The sequence below is a fragment of the Tympanuchus pallidicinctus genome, unplaced genomic scaffold (genome assembly GCF_026119805.1).
Source record: "Tympanuchus pallidicinctus isolate F22 unplaced genomic scaffold, pur_lepc_1.0 scaffold23, whole genome shotgun sequence".
NCBI lineage: Eukaryota > Metazoa > Chordata > Aves > Galliformes > Phasianidae > Tympanuchus > Tympanuchus pallidicinctus.
The window spans coordinates 2,737,049-2,751,831 of NW_026294740.1; the positions used below are offsets into that span (position 1 = coordinate 2,737,049).

General features: G+C 47.3%; 1 long non-coding RNA gene across 1 annotated transcript in view; it reads right to left on the reverse strand.

The window, feature by feature from the left end:
* Positions 1-1,037: 1,037 nt before the first annotated feature.
* The window catches only part of LOC128083086 (uncharacterized), a 62,685-nt gene continuing 48,939 nt past the window's right edge, over positions 1,038-14,783 (reverse strand). Inside the window, exons 7-9 of the long non-coding RNA XR_008207955.1 lie at positions 9,894-10,038; positions 6,487-6,590; positions 1,038-2,648 (exon numbers count right to left, since the gene is read on the reverse strand). This is a non-coding gene — a long non-coding RNA (uncharacterized LOC128083086). The remainder of the gene's footprint in view (positions 2,649-6,486; positions 6,591-9,893; positions 10,039-14,783) is intronic.

The window sequence follows — 14,783 nt, forward strand, 5'->3', positions numbered from 1 at the left end:
CGAAAGAGATCCTCCCTCCAAAAAATAAACTGTGATTAATTATTCCGAAAAGGGCTGTTTATAGCCTGGACTTCATGAAACGGAATGCATGATTGAATGCACAATCTGACAATGTGCTGTTTTTCATTTCAGCACAATCAGGGCCTAAATCTGAGTCTCCCTCCCTCATCTGAGCTGGAAATGGTTTTATATTCCATCTCGCTTTAAATTACACACATCAAGTTTATAATGGGACACGGACTATTTTGTTGCCAAAACCTGCTCTGTAAGATCATCTATTAAACCGTATTTATTTTTTATGACAAACAAGAAAAATGACAAAACAGCTACCGAGCTTCTGCTAATGAGGACCAAATGCCCCCTCAGGCACCCTTCCCATCATGCTGAGCTGAGCTGAGATCCTCTCATCCAGGGACACGTGGGGCTGTGTTATCACTGTTGGCCTGCACTTGAGATCTGGGGTGCGGAGTTTTATCCTACTGGGATTCAAGCAAGAAAACACAGCTATGGCACAGGAGGGGAAACGCTCTTGTGAATAGCAAGATTGGCCAAAAAGCTGACCTTGGGGAGGGTTCCATCTCAGCAAGGCTCTGGATTGGATTCCTCCCACCCATGCTCCTCTGCAGGGCTCTCATCCACTAGACTGTGACCTAAGTGGGGCAGTGCCAGGTGCAGCCATTCCCAATGATTTATTCTTGGAGATGACAGCAACAAAAAGCCCTTCTGATTGGTACAAACAGGCCCTCATCAGTGTGGGGCACATCTTATACACCTCAAGCTTTTCAATGTTGAAGGAAAAAAAATCACCAAGATGTTAATGCTATTTCAGCTTTAAATACTGCTCCATTTATATTACAGTGTTAATGCAGAAAATTCCTCTCCTGCCATCTTTGGTTTTTTTTGCCACGCTAGTTACTAGTGAGCACAGCAGCAAGTTTTTATACCGAGCACAGCAACCCATCTCAGCCCAATAAATTCCTTATGTAGCCTATGAATAGCCAGACACATGAATAATTGAACCATGGTTTAATCAACGTTAAACGAATGCTTTAATCAAGACCAAAAACGTCATTTCTCCTTAAAAGAATTACAGACCAAGGCTCTGGCTCTGGTTTCACAGCATAGGAAGAGCACACATCTCCTTGGTGAAGCTTTAAACAAATTAATCATGCCTTTCTCCATGGCACCAGACAGGCGAGGACTGGAGCGGGTTAGCCAACCCTTCTGCTTCACCTTTGGGTTTGGAATCATAGAATCATAGAATTGTTGGAGTTGGAAGGGACCTGAAAGGTCATCCGGTCCCACTGCTCTGCACTGAGCAGGGACACCCACAGCTCCATCAGTGCTCACAGCCCATCCCCTGACTTTGGCTGTCTGCAGGGGTAGGGCACTGACATCTCTTTGGGCAACTCAAAATGTACCACGTGCTTCCTGCTGTAGCCACACAGTGAATGGCATGCAATGGAAAGGAGATTGTGGAAGCAAAGGCCCTGCCAGCTTGGGTGTGTGTCTATGTGTCCCATACCACCTCTGTGGCTTGTACTTGGTGGGCTGCTCAGCACCATACAGCAGTTTGCTCATTCCTACAGGGATGGGAGAGAACTGGGAAAAGGGTAAAACTCATAGGTTGAGACAAAGACAGTTTAATAGAACAGAAAAGGAAGGGAAGATGATAATGATAAAATATAATAAATAAAATATACTGAACAAGTGATAATAATAAAAGAATATACTGAACAAGTGATGCACAATGTGATGCTCACCAGGCTCAGCATGATGCCATAAGGTATGGGATGTCCTTTTGGTCTGCCATCCTGGTGCTGTCCCCTCTCAGCTCTTTATCCCCTCACTGGCAGAGCAACAGGAAAAGCTGAGATGTCCTTGGCTCCATGCAGCACTGCTCTGCACCAACAAAACCACTGGTGTGCTACCCACATTCTGAATCACAGAATATCTCAAGTTGGACCAGGAGGATCATCCTAAATCCAAAACTGAGCACCATCCCAGCTGTTAGGCGACAATCCACTCTATTCCAGCTGAAACAAGGACAGCTTTCACTAACAAGAGACAGCCATGCTCCAATGGGACATCTGTGACCTAAGACATCTGCGACAGCACCAGCTAAGCTGCAGGTTTTAGGTTTCCATTCTCAAACTTGCCACAGAAAACACTGATGGAAGCAATGCCTTCCGCCATCACACCTCCAACATCCTTTGTGCAAAACATGGGGTACACACTGCTCATATCCAACACTATCAGAGAAAGTAGCCCTGGATATCCAGCCCACCCCTGCAAGCATCAGCTTCTTTGGGATTTGCCTTTATCAGCTGATGAGATTTTGAAAGAGAAAATCATCACTTACACGCCCAAATACAATAGCAGCCAGTCCAATCTTCCCTCTCTGGGGGAAGGGGAGGTCATGCAAGCTCTCAGCCCGCACTGCTGGCTCCGAGCTGCAAGTTTCCTCCCCTCCAGGAGTCTCAGCGACGCTGTTTTGGTTCCAGGCAGATGGGGCACCCTCCAGTCCGGCTGCTTCGCTGTCTCCAGCTTTCTTAAAAAGGTCAGGAAACGCTTTGCCTGGCAGACAGATGAGTCGTGAAGCCTCAGGATTTGCAGCAGAATGAGGTTATTACATTGCAAACTCCATCCTGGGGAGCAGCAACACAAAAAACTTGTCAGGAGTTTTTCAGTGAAAAGGATTTTTCTCTTTTCCATTTTCTTAAAAAGATCAAAGAAATAAAAGAAGTTGGATCTTAAAGCAAATAATTCTCTTCTTCTGATAACTATTTCACATTCTTCTGGTGTTTGTTTTCCAACCTGTTGCCCCCAGGGCCCTTCCACACTTCACTTTTTTTTTTTTCCCCATTGCCACTATTAGAAGAAGGAAAGAGTATAAAAAAAGCGTAGAGGAGAGGAAATCCTTCCCTCCCTTAAACACTCATTCAGCAGCTCTTCAGTTCCCACTGCCTTTGCGCTGCACCACAAAACCCAGAGCATCAGATAACCACAGTGTGTGCAGGCAGCGGCTCTGAGAGCACCATGTGAGCAGTGATGGGGCAGCTCTGGGCTGGGAAGGGGCAGGTCAGCACCCACTCCCCATATCCACGTCACACCTGGGTGCCACAGGATGCCACAGAACGGCACAGGCAGGAGTGAAAGCGCAGCACTGTAATTGCAGGTACCTCTCTACCTCTCCATTCTCGGAGCGCTGCGTATTGAATCTCTGATGTCCACAGAAACTTAAATGCTCAGGAGCTGCTCCTGCTCAGCCACACATCCCCTAATGCTATCCCTAACCCTCTGCCTTCCCCCAGCCCATTAGCACAGATACCACAAATGCCAGCCCCCAGTTGCCAGCCAGGCAGTGCCCAGCAAAATGCAGACTTTGGGTATCATAGAGCCCGGGCTGAGCTCCCACCTAAGCACAGCCTTTATCAGCTTCAGCATCTGCTGTTCCAAACACCCTTCACAAAACCTATTCTGTACCAGATCTGCAAAAGTTGCAGGTAACAAGGTAACAGGCTGCAGCAGCATCAGGTGTAGGTGGCAGATCCACAACTGCTGCCACCAGGCAAAGCTCAACTGATGGGTAAGGAATGGGTGGCTTTGCCCATGTAGCTGCACACCATGAGCTCTGCATCTCACCGAGCACGTGGGGCTGTGAAAGGTTGAAGGGCCCAAGAAATGGTCCTGGTTCAAGAAATGCTGTTTGCACCTTAGCATGCCTCAGAGCCGAGCTGCCTGCAGCCAGGCCAATTTGCACCAACAGAGGACGGGGGCCTTCCATCCCCTTTGGGAACATCACCCCAGGCTGCTGCTGCTCTGTGACCCCTGCTCTGTGATCCTTGCTCGTGTTGCTCCCTGAAAGGCAACCCAACGCCCAGCACCACAAAACAAACCATTGTACCTTTAAGGCGCTGCTCCAGAAAGAAAAGGCCTTTCATAGCAGCGAACAGCATCTCTTTTACTCCACGCACCATCTGTTTGCCAAGATGAAGAGCTCTGGGCTGGCAGAGGCTTAGTCATTCGGACAAGAATAGGTCCCACTGTACTTACACTTCCCAGCTCCCAAAATAAAACCACGGCGAGTCACTGGCTTTGCTTAGCCCATGGAGAACACAGAGCTGCTCTCAGGAGCATCTCAGCTGTTGCCTTCCCCTAAGGCAGAATCAAAAGAGGAACCCTCATCCCTGAGGGTGCTCAAGGTCAGGCTGGATGGGCCCTAATGTAGAGCCTAAGGTAGTGGTTGGCAATCCTACCCACAGCAGGGGCTGGAACTGGATGGTCTTTGAGGTCCCTTCCAACCCAAGCCATTCTGTGATTCCAACACAGCACTGGGAACCCTGTGGTCAGCGGTCCCTACAAAGGCAGCCTTATCAAGTCAGGGTATTCTAGGGATGGGAGACTGCTCCATTAGAGCATCCTTACAACCATGGCTGGCAACTGAGCCACATGAAGCCCCACCTCAGGTCATCCTGCTGGGAGGATCCCAATGGCCCCATTGCTCCAACACGGGCATGGGCTGGGATGGGCGCAGGGGAGCTCTGATCTTCTGATCTTGCTGGGGATTTCCCAGCTCCTTGTGGCCAAACCTAAGCAGTATTTAAATACCATCACCTTGCTCCCTCTCCCTTTCTTACTGTCACCTGCAAATTTAGATTAACAAGAAGGTATGACAAAGTGCTACTGCATATGTTAATAAACCCATTAGTGTCGGCCCGCCTGACATATAACCTGCAGAGCCTCCGATGTTTACTAATATGATTGTCAAAGCAGAGGAACATTACATTTTAATGACATTTCATATCACTTCAGTTGAAGTAATATCCTGGGACATGATAATCAGAAAGCCATTTAGCCACAGAACTATGTGCCGAATTGAGGCTGGTGCATGAAAAATGCTCATTTTGTCAGAATTAAAACATTTGTGTTTTTGCTTCATAAGTTGCAAGTGCACTTGTGGTGAAACACATTGTGAAATATTCATTGGAAGCAGCTCGGTTCAGGTAAATGGGGCTTCCAGATGAAATGCAGGAAGAGGTTATTATTGCATTTGCTGCGTTTTTAGCAAGCCGTACAGCGATGGGCAATTGATACCTATGACATGCTTAACAAACCAATGAGGTTTTGGAACTTCTCCTTAAATGAAACTTCTGCAGTGGTACGAGTGGTCATGACGGCCCCAGCTGAATCTGCTGCTGTGTGCTGAGAGCAGGGGAATGGCTGCAAGACAGAATTTGTCCTGGGTCCCTTAAGCAGATTATGATACAGAAATAAATAACTGAATAAGAATTTCTCCTCTTCTGAAATAAAGTATCAAGGGGCCATCAATCTGAACAGAACAGCTTTCTGATAGAAACTAGCAATTGATTCAGTTGAAATCTCCCATCGGATGGGGGACAGAGCTGATTAAAGCTGTGCATGCACTATTAATAGGAGCAGGATGCACTTCTGTCATTATTATTAATTATGCTTCTGTGATTACTATCTGTTCATCCTTCCACTCATCCTCCTTCTTTAATCCCATCACTGGCCAGGTCCGGATGACACAAATTCTTGCTCTCTTTTCACTGCCAGTTTGCCAGGGTGAGGTGGAAAGACAAAGTCTTTTCCAGCCTTAAGGATGCCCTGTGTGGTCACGGTGGGGATGGATAGATTCTATGCAGTGGTACGATAGATAGATAGATAGATAGATAGATAGATAGATAGATAGATAGATAGATAGGATAGATTCTATGATCATAGAATCATAGAATCACAGAATGGCTTGGGTTGGAAGGGATCCTCAAACTCCAACCCCCCTGCCACATGCATGGGCCACCAACCTCCACATTTAATACTGGACCAGGCTGCCAAGGGCCCCATCCAACCTGCCAGTGAACACCTCCAGGGACGGGGCATCGGTCCATAGATGGTTGGGCTTTAATATCTTAGAGGTCTTTTCCAACTTTAACTGATTCTATGACAATTATGAGAGAGTGGGGGTTGGAGATGTGTGGGCGTGAGCATCCGTTTGAGAAAAAAGCACAAAGAGAGAGTTGCCAAAGCAGGAGGCCTGACCCCAGGGTCCCTTCCCACACCCACAAGCTCGTCCCTACCTGGAGGCCAGGTTCTCCCAATCTCTCAGCCGCTGTTCCCAAGATAGGCAGAAATTTTCCTTGGCCAAATAATTAGGCTGTGATAAGAGGAAACAAATGGGCCCTCAGAGCAGTGAGGGCTGCAATAAGAGATGAATTATTAGTCCAAGATGGAAATCTCTTTTGATAAATGACTGGCCTCAAGCAAGGAAGGATTCAACAAAACACAACAACGTCCTTGTTGTGACACGAGGAAAGGAAGGAACAAACCGCGCGCAGTGCAACAAAGCCTCCGCGCTACTGCCCTGACCAATGGATTAACCAAGTGTGTCCCACAGTGTCGCCACGCTCCCCTCTTTGCACTACTTACAGCCTCCCCACGCGGAGCACAGCGATGGAAGGTGCTCACCCTGACAGACGTCACCGTGGAGGGCGTCAGGAAGAAGTGAGGAGCAGAGACTGCAGATGCATGGGGCACTTCAAAGCAAACACCGAGCACTCAGCCACGGCGGTCTGGGAACAGAAAAAGGAGAGAGAACTGTGTTTTTGCTGTTTTCCTGCAAGCAGTTGGCTTAGTAGGGTGGGGCAATGCCTTGTACTCCAAGTGGAAGAACTGCCATTTATTAACGCTGGCCCGGTTCCTGATATTTTTTTTTAAGTACAGAGCTGGGGAAGAAAATCCATTGGTTGCTGAAAATAAACCTGACAATGAGGCACTGGGCATGCCATTGAAATCAGCAGGTTTTAACATCACAGCTTCTCCTGGACTTTGATGTTTGGGGGAATGCTGCCTGTATGCTGCATGCACAGCAGAGTTCAGCATGTCTAACAGCAGGAAGGTACAAGAAAACCTTCCCAAGACCCCTGCTGATCAGTATTCAGCCCCATGCAATAAGACTGGTGGAGTTTCCAAGCCCCCATAGCCTTGAATGCATTTAAAAGGGGATAGGGGGATCCCAGGGGATAGGGCCTTTGGTACCACTACATTCAGTGGGATATTTAAGTAGAAGTGGTTGGTAGGAACATGCACTCAACATGCATGCATACTGTGTATACACACACCCATACATCCATGCTTTTAAAAAATCTGGCAGAAGGAGCTCGAGCATGAATTGCTAAATGTATTTCTTTCTCTGTCCTTCCCCAGAAACCGCTACCAAAACAAACTATCATCTCCATCTAATGAGATTAGCAAGGTACCATGCTAGATCTTTATTAGTTAAAGCTGACCAGAGTGCAAAACTTGGCCTGAATTGTAAATGAGCTGATTGCCAGATTGAGGAGTGCAGCCAACAAGTAGATTTATTCCAAATGGGTCTCTGCTGTTTGCCTTGGGGAATATGCTTCCTTCTCTTTAACTCCCTGAAAAATGGTAGCCAAATTTCTGCTTTCCTTACATTCCCCAAAGCCAGCAGTACTGCTGCTTCCCACTCACACTGACCTATGCAAACTTAATCACCCTGACCTTGGTGATTTATTTGAGTACAAGGTAAGAGGGAATCAAACTTACTGGCTCTGGTGGCTCACGGGAGGATTTTACACCAAGGATGTTTATATATGGCAGTTCCTGCCTCCTCCACTTTGTCTGACTGGCAGCTTGAAGAGGCCAACACTCTAAGTACTACAAGGGGAGCTCTGCATGCTGATATCAGAAATGCTTGTTTACAGCATCTTCTGCACTCAGACCAGTTACTTTGGCTCCCAGTATTTCTCTTTTGTAAAAACAACGCAGGGAGAAACAAGTGAGAAAGACAATTTACGTTATGCAACGAATGATGCTAGCCTACCCTCACATGTAGTGATCAGTAGGAAATCTTTCATGAGATCTGCACATTCCTTTCCTCAGTCACGCCCAGAGCCTCCCATTAAAGGTCTCAGAAGGACCAGCACATGCCTTGGGGGAAGGAACAGAGGCCAAAGCATGGCCACGTATGAGTGTTTCACCGCAAACAACTTTCTTGCTTTGGAGTAGAAATGGGAAGCATACGCAGAGCAGATCTGGTTTCCATCAGTCTGTTATTTATAGTGCTGGTTTCACACCGTGGCTTACACACACTCATGCTTGTTCCTTCAGACTGCCGTGCTTCCCTCTTACCTGAGCAATGAATCTCTGAGTTCTGCCCTGCTGCAATAAGCCTGCCAGCACCTCAGCTGAACATCCACTAAATAGCTCCACAGAGCTTGGCTGCTCATGAAATGAGAGTCAGTAAGCTGAGTATCTCCAAAGCATCCTTCTGATCCTCGGGCGATGGTAGAGAAGACAGACTAGTTTATCAAGAGTGCACAAGAGAGAGATCTTCTGGAGCCTCTGACTACAGGCCCCAAAGAACTAACTGCATGTTTATGGCTGGATCAATCGAAAACACCTTTGGCACGGCAAAAAATACTGTCTGATGAAACAGCAAGTTGCTCTGCTCAGCTACTGCACTCTATTGGCTGCATGGTGGCAAAGACTTGACAGAAAGTCCCACTTTGACCAACTCATCGGAGGCAGCAATGAGACCTCCCATACAAGCATCCCGTGTCTGGGCTGTGATCCTCTCCAGCACAGCTCCCTGGGAAGCCTGCAGCCCATCCACTTGTTGATTGCTCATGGAGAGCAAAATGAGGGCGGTAGGGCCCATCTGGTGTGCCTGGAGTCATCCAGTGCTGTCCTAAGCTCTGAGTTCAAACAATGGCTGTTTGGTCTCTGCTGTTGATTGAATGAGATTTGTTGTCTGTAATAAAACTCCTGGCACATGATCAGTCGCTGCATATAAACCTAAATTACTCCAGGAAAAGCCAGGATACTGTCAAACAGCTCTAAAACATCAGTAAAACAGAGGCCAACCCCAGGCATGGCTCTGAAGAGCTATGAGTACGCCGGCGATGTTCTCCAGCTTCCCCTCCGGCAGACGCGGGGGCAAAGGGACTGAGGACAATGGCTGTTCTTGAGAATTCCCTGCCAGCAACTGCATCAACACAAAGGCCAGGGCAATTTCCAAGATGGCCAGGACCAAAGAGCAGAAGATGACATCACACTCTGTCCATGAGCCTATAATCAACAAGCTATCCCCACTGGACAAACAGCACATGAGTTATGAAGCATGGCACCTTCTCCCAAACTTGCAGAAGATAAATTGATAGCAGATTGGATGGGAAACCAAATGATGTGAGTTTGCCAGTTGCCCTCCAGCAGCAGTTCACCATGCCAGGGGCTGCACAGCTGTGGCAGGCTGCAGAACAGGAGTACTCCTTCCAGCAGCATTCTCTGGGCTGCTACAGCTCAGTGAACATTTACCAGGAAACCACATAAGCATTTAGCCTAAGCAAGATGCGCCCAGGAGACCAGGTGATAATGTCTGACCTACTGCTAAATCTACAGGTGGTTCAGGTTAGGGGAGATGGATGTTGCGCCCTACTTGTGGAGTCCTAGGGCCAGAGCCAGGGGCCTACATATAGGTTCCTGCACCTAGTGCCACTGCAGACATAGCAGCAGATCTGCACAGATGTCTCAAACTGCACAGTGTGCTTATTGGGGACTAGGAATGAAAAAGGGAACTGTAATTACAGTTTTGAGGGCTGTGGGGTAGAAGGGAACCACTTGCATCAAGATACTTATGGTGCTTTATAGTTTAGCTTACCGAAAAGAAGTACCTTATTAAAGGTAAAGAGCACCTACTAAAGAGGAGATCTCTAACTGCAGAACTCTCTTTTATCTAACAGACAAAAGCCTATCAAGATCAAACTGCTGGAAGCCAAAATTAGACAAATTCAAACTGCAAGGAAGGTGCCAGTTTGTAATCAAAAGAGTAATGAGCCATTGGAATTACTCACCGCAGACTGTGATGGATTGTCCACCATCTGAAACCCTTAAATCCAGAGTGGATGCTGTTCTAAAATATGCCACACTGCAGGCACATCTTTCCGTATTTGGAAACTATTGGTAAAAGCTTTCCAGCTTGCATGAATCATCTGGGCTCTAAAAAACAAACAAAAGAAATACCATGCTGCCTGGTTAGAAAGGAAGAAAGGGTGTAAAGTGAGAATCTCTCTCTCCCTCTCTTTCCAAGGAGCATTCCCAAATCTTGCATACTACGTAAGACAAAGTACATGTGAGATGTGTATTTTTATCACCTTCCCAGCAGGCAGGAAAGAAAAAAACACAGGGGAAATGGTCATCTGCCAAGACACCTCTGTGCTGGACCCACTGTGGGGGAACGCCTGCTGCCAGCCATCGTGCGAGAGCAATAAACACCCAAGGCTCAGATACTCTCTCATTGAGAAAGCCTATTTTTGCTGACTTTAAGGGCACGTAATAAAAATTAGCAGGAAGGGCAAAGGGAGGTAAAAGAGCTGAAGGTTCTGAGCTGACTCTCTGTTGGGCTCTGAGAAAGAGTTAAGCCCCAGAACTGGGTGAATAAATGATTCCTTTGCTTCTCTGGTGAGTAATTTCAGGTTGCCCTCACAAAAAGCCATAGAGATCAATTCAGCCCACTTGAAATAAAAACAAGATTTAAAGCTGCTGAGATATCAAGTGAAGTATTTCACCAAGTTCATCCAGTTTCATTCTGAGGCCGTGAAAAAGGGGTTTGAGAAATTAAATGTAGGTACATTTCTAAGACACCTGTTTTGAAATAACCAAGAGAAGTATGCCAGCTTGGAAATAGCAAAATGAAACCTTTTGACTTGAAGCTGTTAGAGATAGTCTTTCTTGGCTGAAAAGATGTAATAAATTTGCAGATAGTTTTTATAAAACCCCTGCAACTGCATCGGTAGGATTGCACGTAGACCATAACCAGGAAGGCCTTTGCATCACACCAGCCTGGAACAGCCCACACAGAGAAACTCTGTTCCTCCTCCTTTCCCCAGTCCTTGCCTGCAAACACATCACTACAGTTAACACACAAAACACCATTCACTACAGTCAGAACATGGGAGCACACAGTTAGCTCTTACACCCAGGTTGGGATTGAAGTGTAACAAAACTCTTAAAAAGCAAGGATGAAATACTGAGCCTTCTGAAAGCTCCAACAGAAAGAAACGTTACTTTTCCTCAGGCAAATGTGAAAAGCGAATAAAAGTACTTTTTTCTTTATTCATTTGAGTTTATTCAGCCACATCCAGAGAAGGTGCTCCAGATTTATTCACGGCAGAGTGGCTCAGAGCAAAATTCAGCCCATACTGGCAATACTTTGGGTTCACACCAACACCGTGTGGCCAGCTGAAGGCCCTCAAAGTAGCCAGCGCTGCTTGACGTTCAGCCTTATTCTGCCTTCTATTACAGTGAGCAGGTCTCCAGATCAAGAGCTGCTTTACCTGAGGTTTGTTTGGGGCTCCTCAACTTCTACAGAGCTCCTAGAATCATCTCAGCACAAGTCATCTGAAAGTTATGGCTGCAAGTAGACTTTATGATTCAGAAGCCACCAGAAATGTGCAGACTTTTGCTAAGAAATTACACAGCTAAAGCATAAGTGTTTCCCCAGCTAGAGTTATCCAGGCAGTTCTGGATATAAATCATGTATGAGGGATTGTTCTTACATTAATATATTTTTTCAGGTCAGGACCTAACCACAGAGAGACTGAAACAACCCATGTAATGGCAAAGAGGAGGTCAATACGTGAGAGGAAAATCAAACCAGGATCTGGCCATACCCAACCCAGCAGCTTGCCCTTCCTTGTTAAGGTCACTGGAAAATGAGAATAATCAGAGCCTGAGAAGTAGAACATAAAGGCTGAGCTTAAGGGAGAATCTCTTGCCTGAAATCCTGGTTGAACAGATGCCTGAAACCATCTCAGGGCATTTGTCTTGGACTCAGTGAACCCTACAAATAGAGTAAGCGAAACCCTACAAAATGCACTTTGCATGGGTGGCAGATGGGCCCCATGGGCTGAGCAGGTATTGCCCACATCTCACTCTGGTGTTCTGGTGTTCCTGCAGTGTAACTCTTAACACCCACAACCACATTAGCCACAAGTCTACGCTGTACCGTGGTCTGGTCCAGCAGGAGAAGCTGTGGTCATCACTAGTAAAAATATTTTCAAATTATCTCAGGTTGGATATTAAGGAAAACTTCTAGGAAAGAGTGGTCAGACACTGCCCAGGGAAGTAGTGGAGTCACCGTCCCTGGAGGTGTTCAAGAATAGTGAGGATGTGGTACTTGGACATGGGTTAGTGGGCACTATTGGTGGCAGGGGGACACCTGGACTAGATGACCTTAGAGATCTTTTCCAACCTCAATAATTCTATGGGTCTATGACCTGCACTTTTTTTTGTTTTTATTCTGCTTCACCAAAACAGTTGATTTCAACACCACTTGCAAGAAATCTGAGACCCTAGATCTCATTGGCCTCTTTGCTTGGAACAGCAACAAGACTCCTTAGAAATGCCTCCTAAACAGAAACAATCTGTCATTCAGACAAGCATAAAAACAATCGGGAGGCAATAATCATTGACGTGTTCATCCTTCCTTCTCCCAAACTTCCAGGCTCACCAGGTTTTCCAGGTGAGGATCAGCTTGTGGCCCCAAGCGGCTGCATGCACACAGCCACAGATGCCCATTCCCATCGAGCAGAGGGTACGCATCAACTGAACCACAGGAACAGCAGGACAGATGAGAAATCCTCCCCTCACAACGGGAAATACAGCAGGCAGGATACCGAGAGGGTGGTCTGCCTGTTAATTCAGGAGACAGAATTCAAACTGAAAGCTCCATGTGGTGCAAATTAGCAGAAACTAATTCTAATCCATCCCACACTGGCACAGAGGCACGTCAGCCCCGCTTAAAAATTGCACCTCCCTTCAGATCCGGGCTGCCCCTGTTTTGTGCGGAGAGAAAAAAGGATGGGAAGAGGCGTGCAGATGGTCCGGATTATCGAATCGCTGTGGAGTATCAGCCGCTTGCCCTGTGCCCCGTGATAAATCCCAGTCCCCTTCCATGTTTGTGGGGAAGAGCAACGCGCTCCCGGGGCTATGGCTGGGTTGAAAGCCTGCCTAGTTAAGGAGATGTAAATGCCGAGCCCCTCTCAGCCTGTAATTGTCATCATCATCCTGTTTAGGAAACGAGCCACATCTTTGAGCAGTTACCCCATGTCTCCTCCACCTCGGGAGAGGGGCTGGGGCCCGTTTCCGGCAGCCGGCAGCGAGCCGCTTTCCTCGCCGTGACGCAAACCGACTTTGTCAGCTTGTGCATCCTCGGGTTCTGCTCGGTTCGAAGGTCCTCAGGAGCAGCTGGAAGCTGTGAGCGCGCAGCCTTCACCACAAAGCTGCCATTGAGCAGCATCAGGCCCAGCGCGGTGCCTTCAGGGCAGAGCCTGCGTCCCCACCTGAGGGGAAGTGACACTTCCACGGCTCTCGCAGAAAGCAGAGCCAAAACGCGCGCGTTCACTCCCTTCTATAGGCAAAAAAACTGAAGAAACACCCAACCGGGCCAAAATAAATACATTTGGCATCTTTCCTGCGTCCGCACCGGCACGTTTGTGGTGCTGGGACTGAAAACAGGCCCAAACTTTATTTACACTACGGCCTCTTTCCATCACTTTGGCAGTAGGAAGTCTTGGTACATATTATATTTTCTTTTCAGCATGTGTAAATGAGGATCGAGTTTTCACATTGCTTAAAATAGATGTAAATGACCCTTTATGCCATCAGAATGGTGCTTTCCTGCCATAAAAAAATCGGCCCCATTATGCTTTCATATCGTGCTCCACTCATTTAGCTTTGGTTTCCCAAACTCAGGCAATTCCCCTTGACCTTGGCAATCTGTGCTGAGATTTTACACAGCTGGGACTAAATCCAGGGGCAGGAGAAGGCACGTGAGCTCAGACAGAAACCTTCAAACTAACTTGGATTTGCAGGCCAGCGTATTCCCAATGGCCTCTCATTTATCTGTGACAATTTGTTTTCTTTCTATCAGTTGTTTTGAACGTGGCTTTAAAAAACTTTGTATATTCCAGTCTTCTTTTGAAACTATGAAAAGGAGAAAGAGGGAATAAGGAGATATTCTGGGCTTCCAGAGGGTTCTCCTGCCTCACCAATAGACTTGCCATCCTCCTGCTCTGCCAGGAGAAGCCACCACCATGTATTCCTGCCCACAACACTTGCTTTGCTCCTTCACCAGCTCACTCTACTCACTTCAAAGGAGGCCCTGATGAGAAAAGAACTGGCCTTCCTCAAATCTCTACTGTCACATGTTTTAGCCTTTCTTGAAGTGATAGTGTCTGAGCGCTGACCACACAGGCAGCCAAGCACGTGGCTGTGAGCTACTCGAGTGTTTGTTGGCTCAGGTAAGAGATGGGACACCAATCCCTTCATGCAGAGGAGACCCATGTGCCAGCAAGAGCTATCCAAGGAGCAGACTTGGTCCCGACACCTAGAAATCTGGGGGCAGCCCATGGTCTTAGGCTCAGCCCTGAACTAAGTGTCCTCGCGGAGCTTTAGTGATGCACAGAGCCCTGCTTTTCCACCTTCCCCTTGCTCTGTAGGGCAAGCAGAGCCCTGTTAGGGTCTCTAAAATAAAGCAATATATTTTCACAGTGGTGTTTCTGCCAGTGAGAGCCAGGAAGGGGCTGGCTGTTAGCTTGATTAACTACTGCTGGTGCTCCTCACTGCCCACTGCTTCTCCCCTCTCAGCTCCTACTTGTTGTCTGGACTGCTGAAAAAGAAGGGCTTTCATTCCACCTTCTGGACTATTAAAGCCAGATACCAGCCACACAACTGCAGCTCAA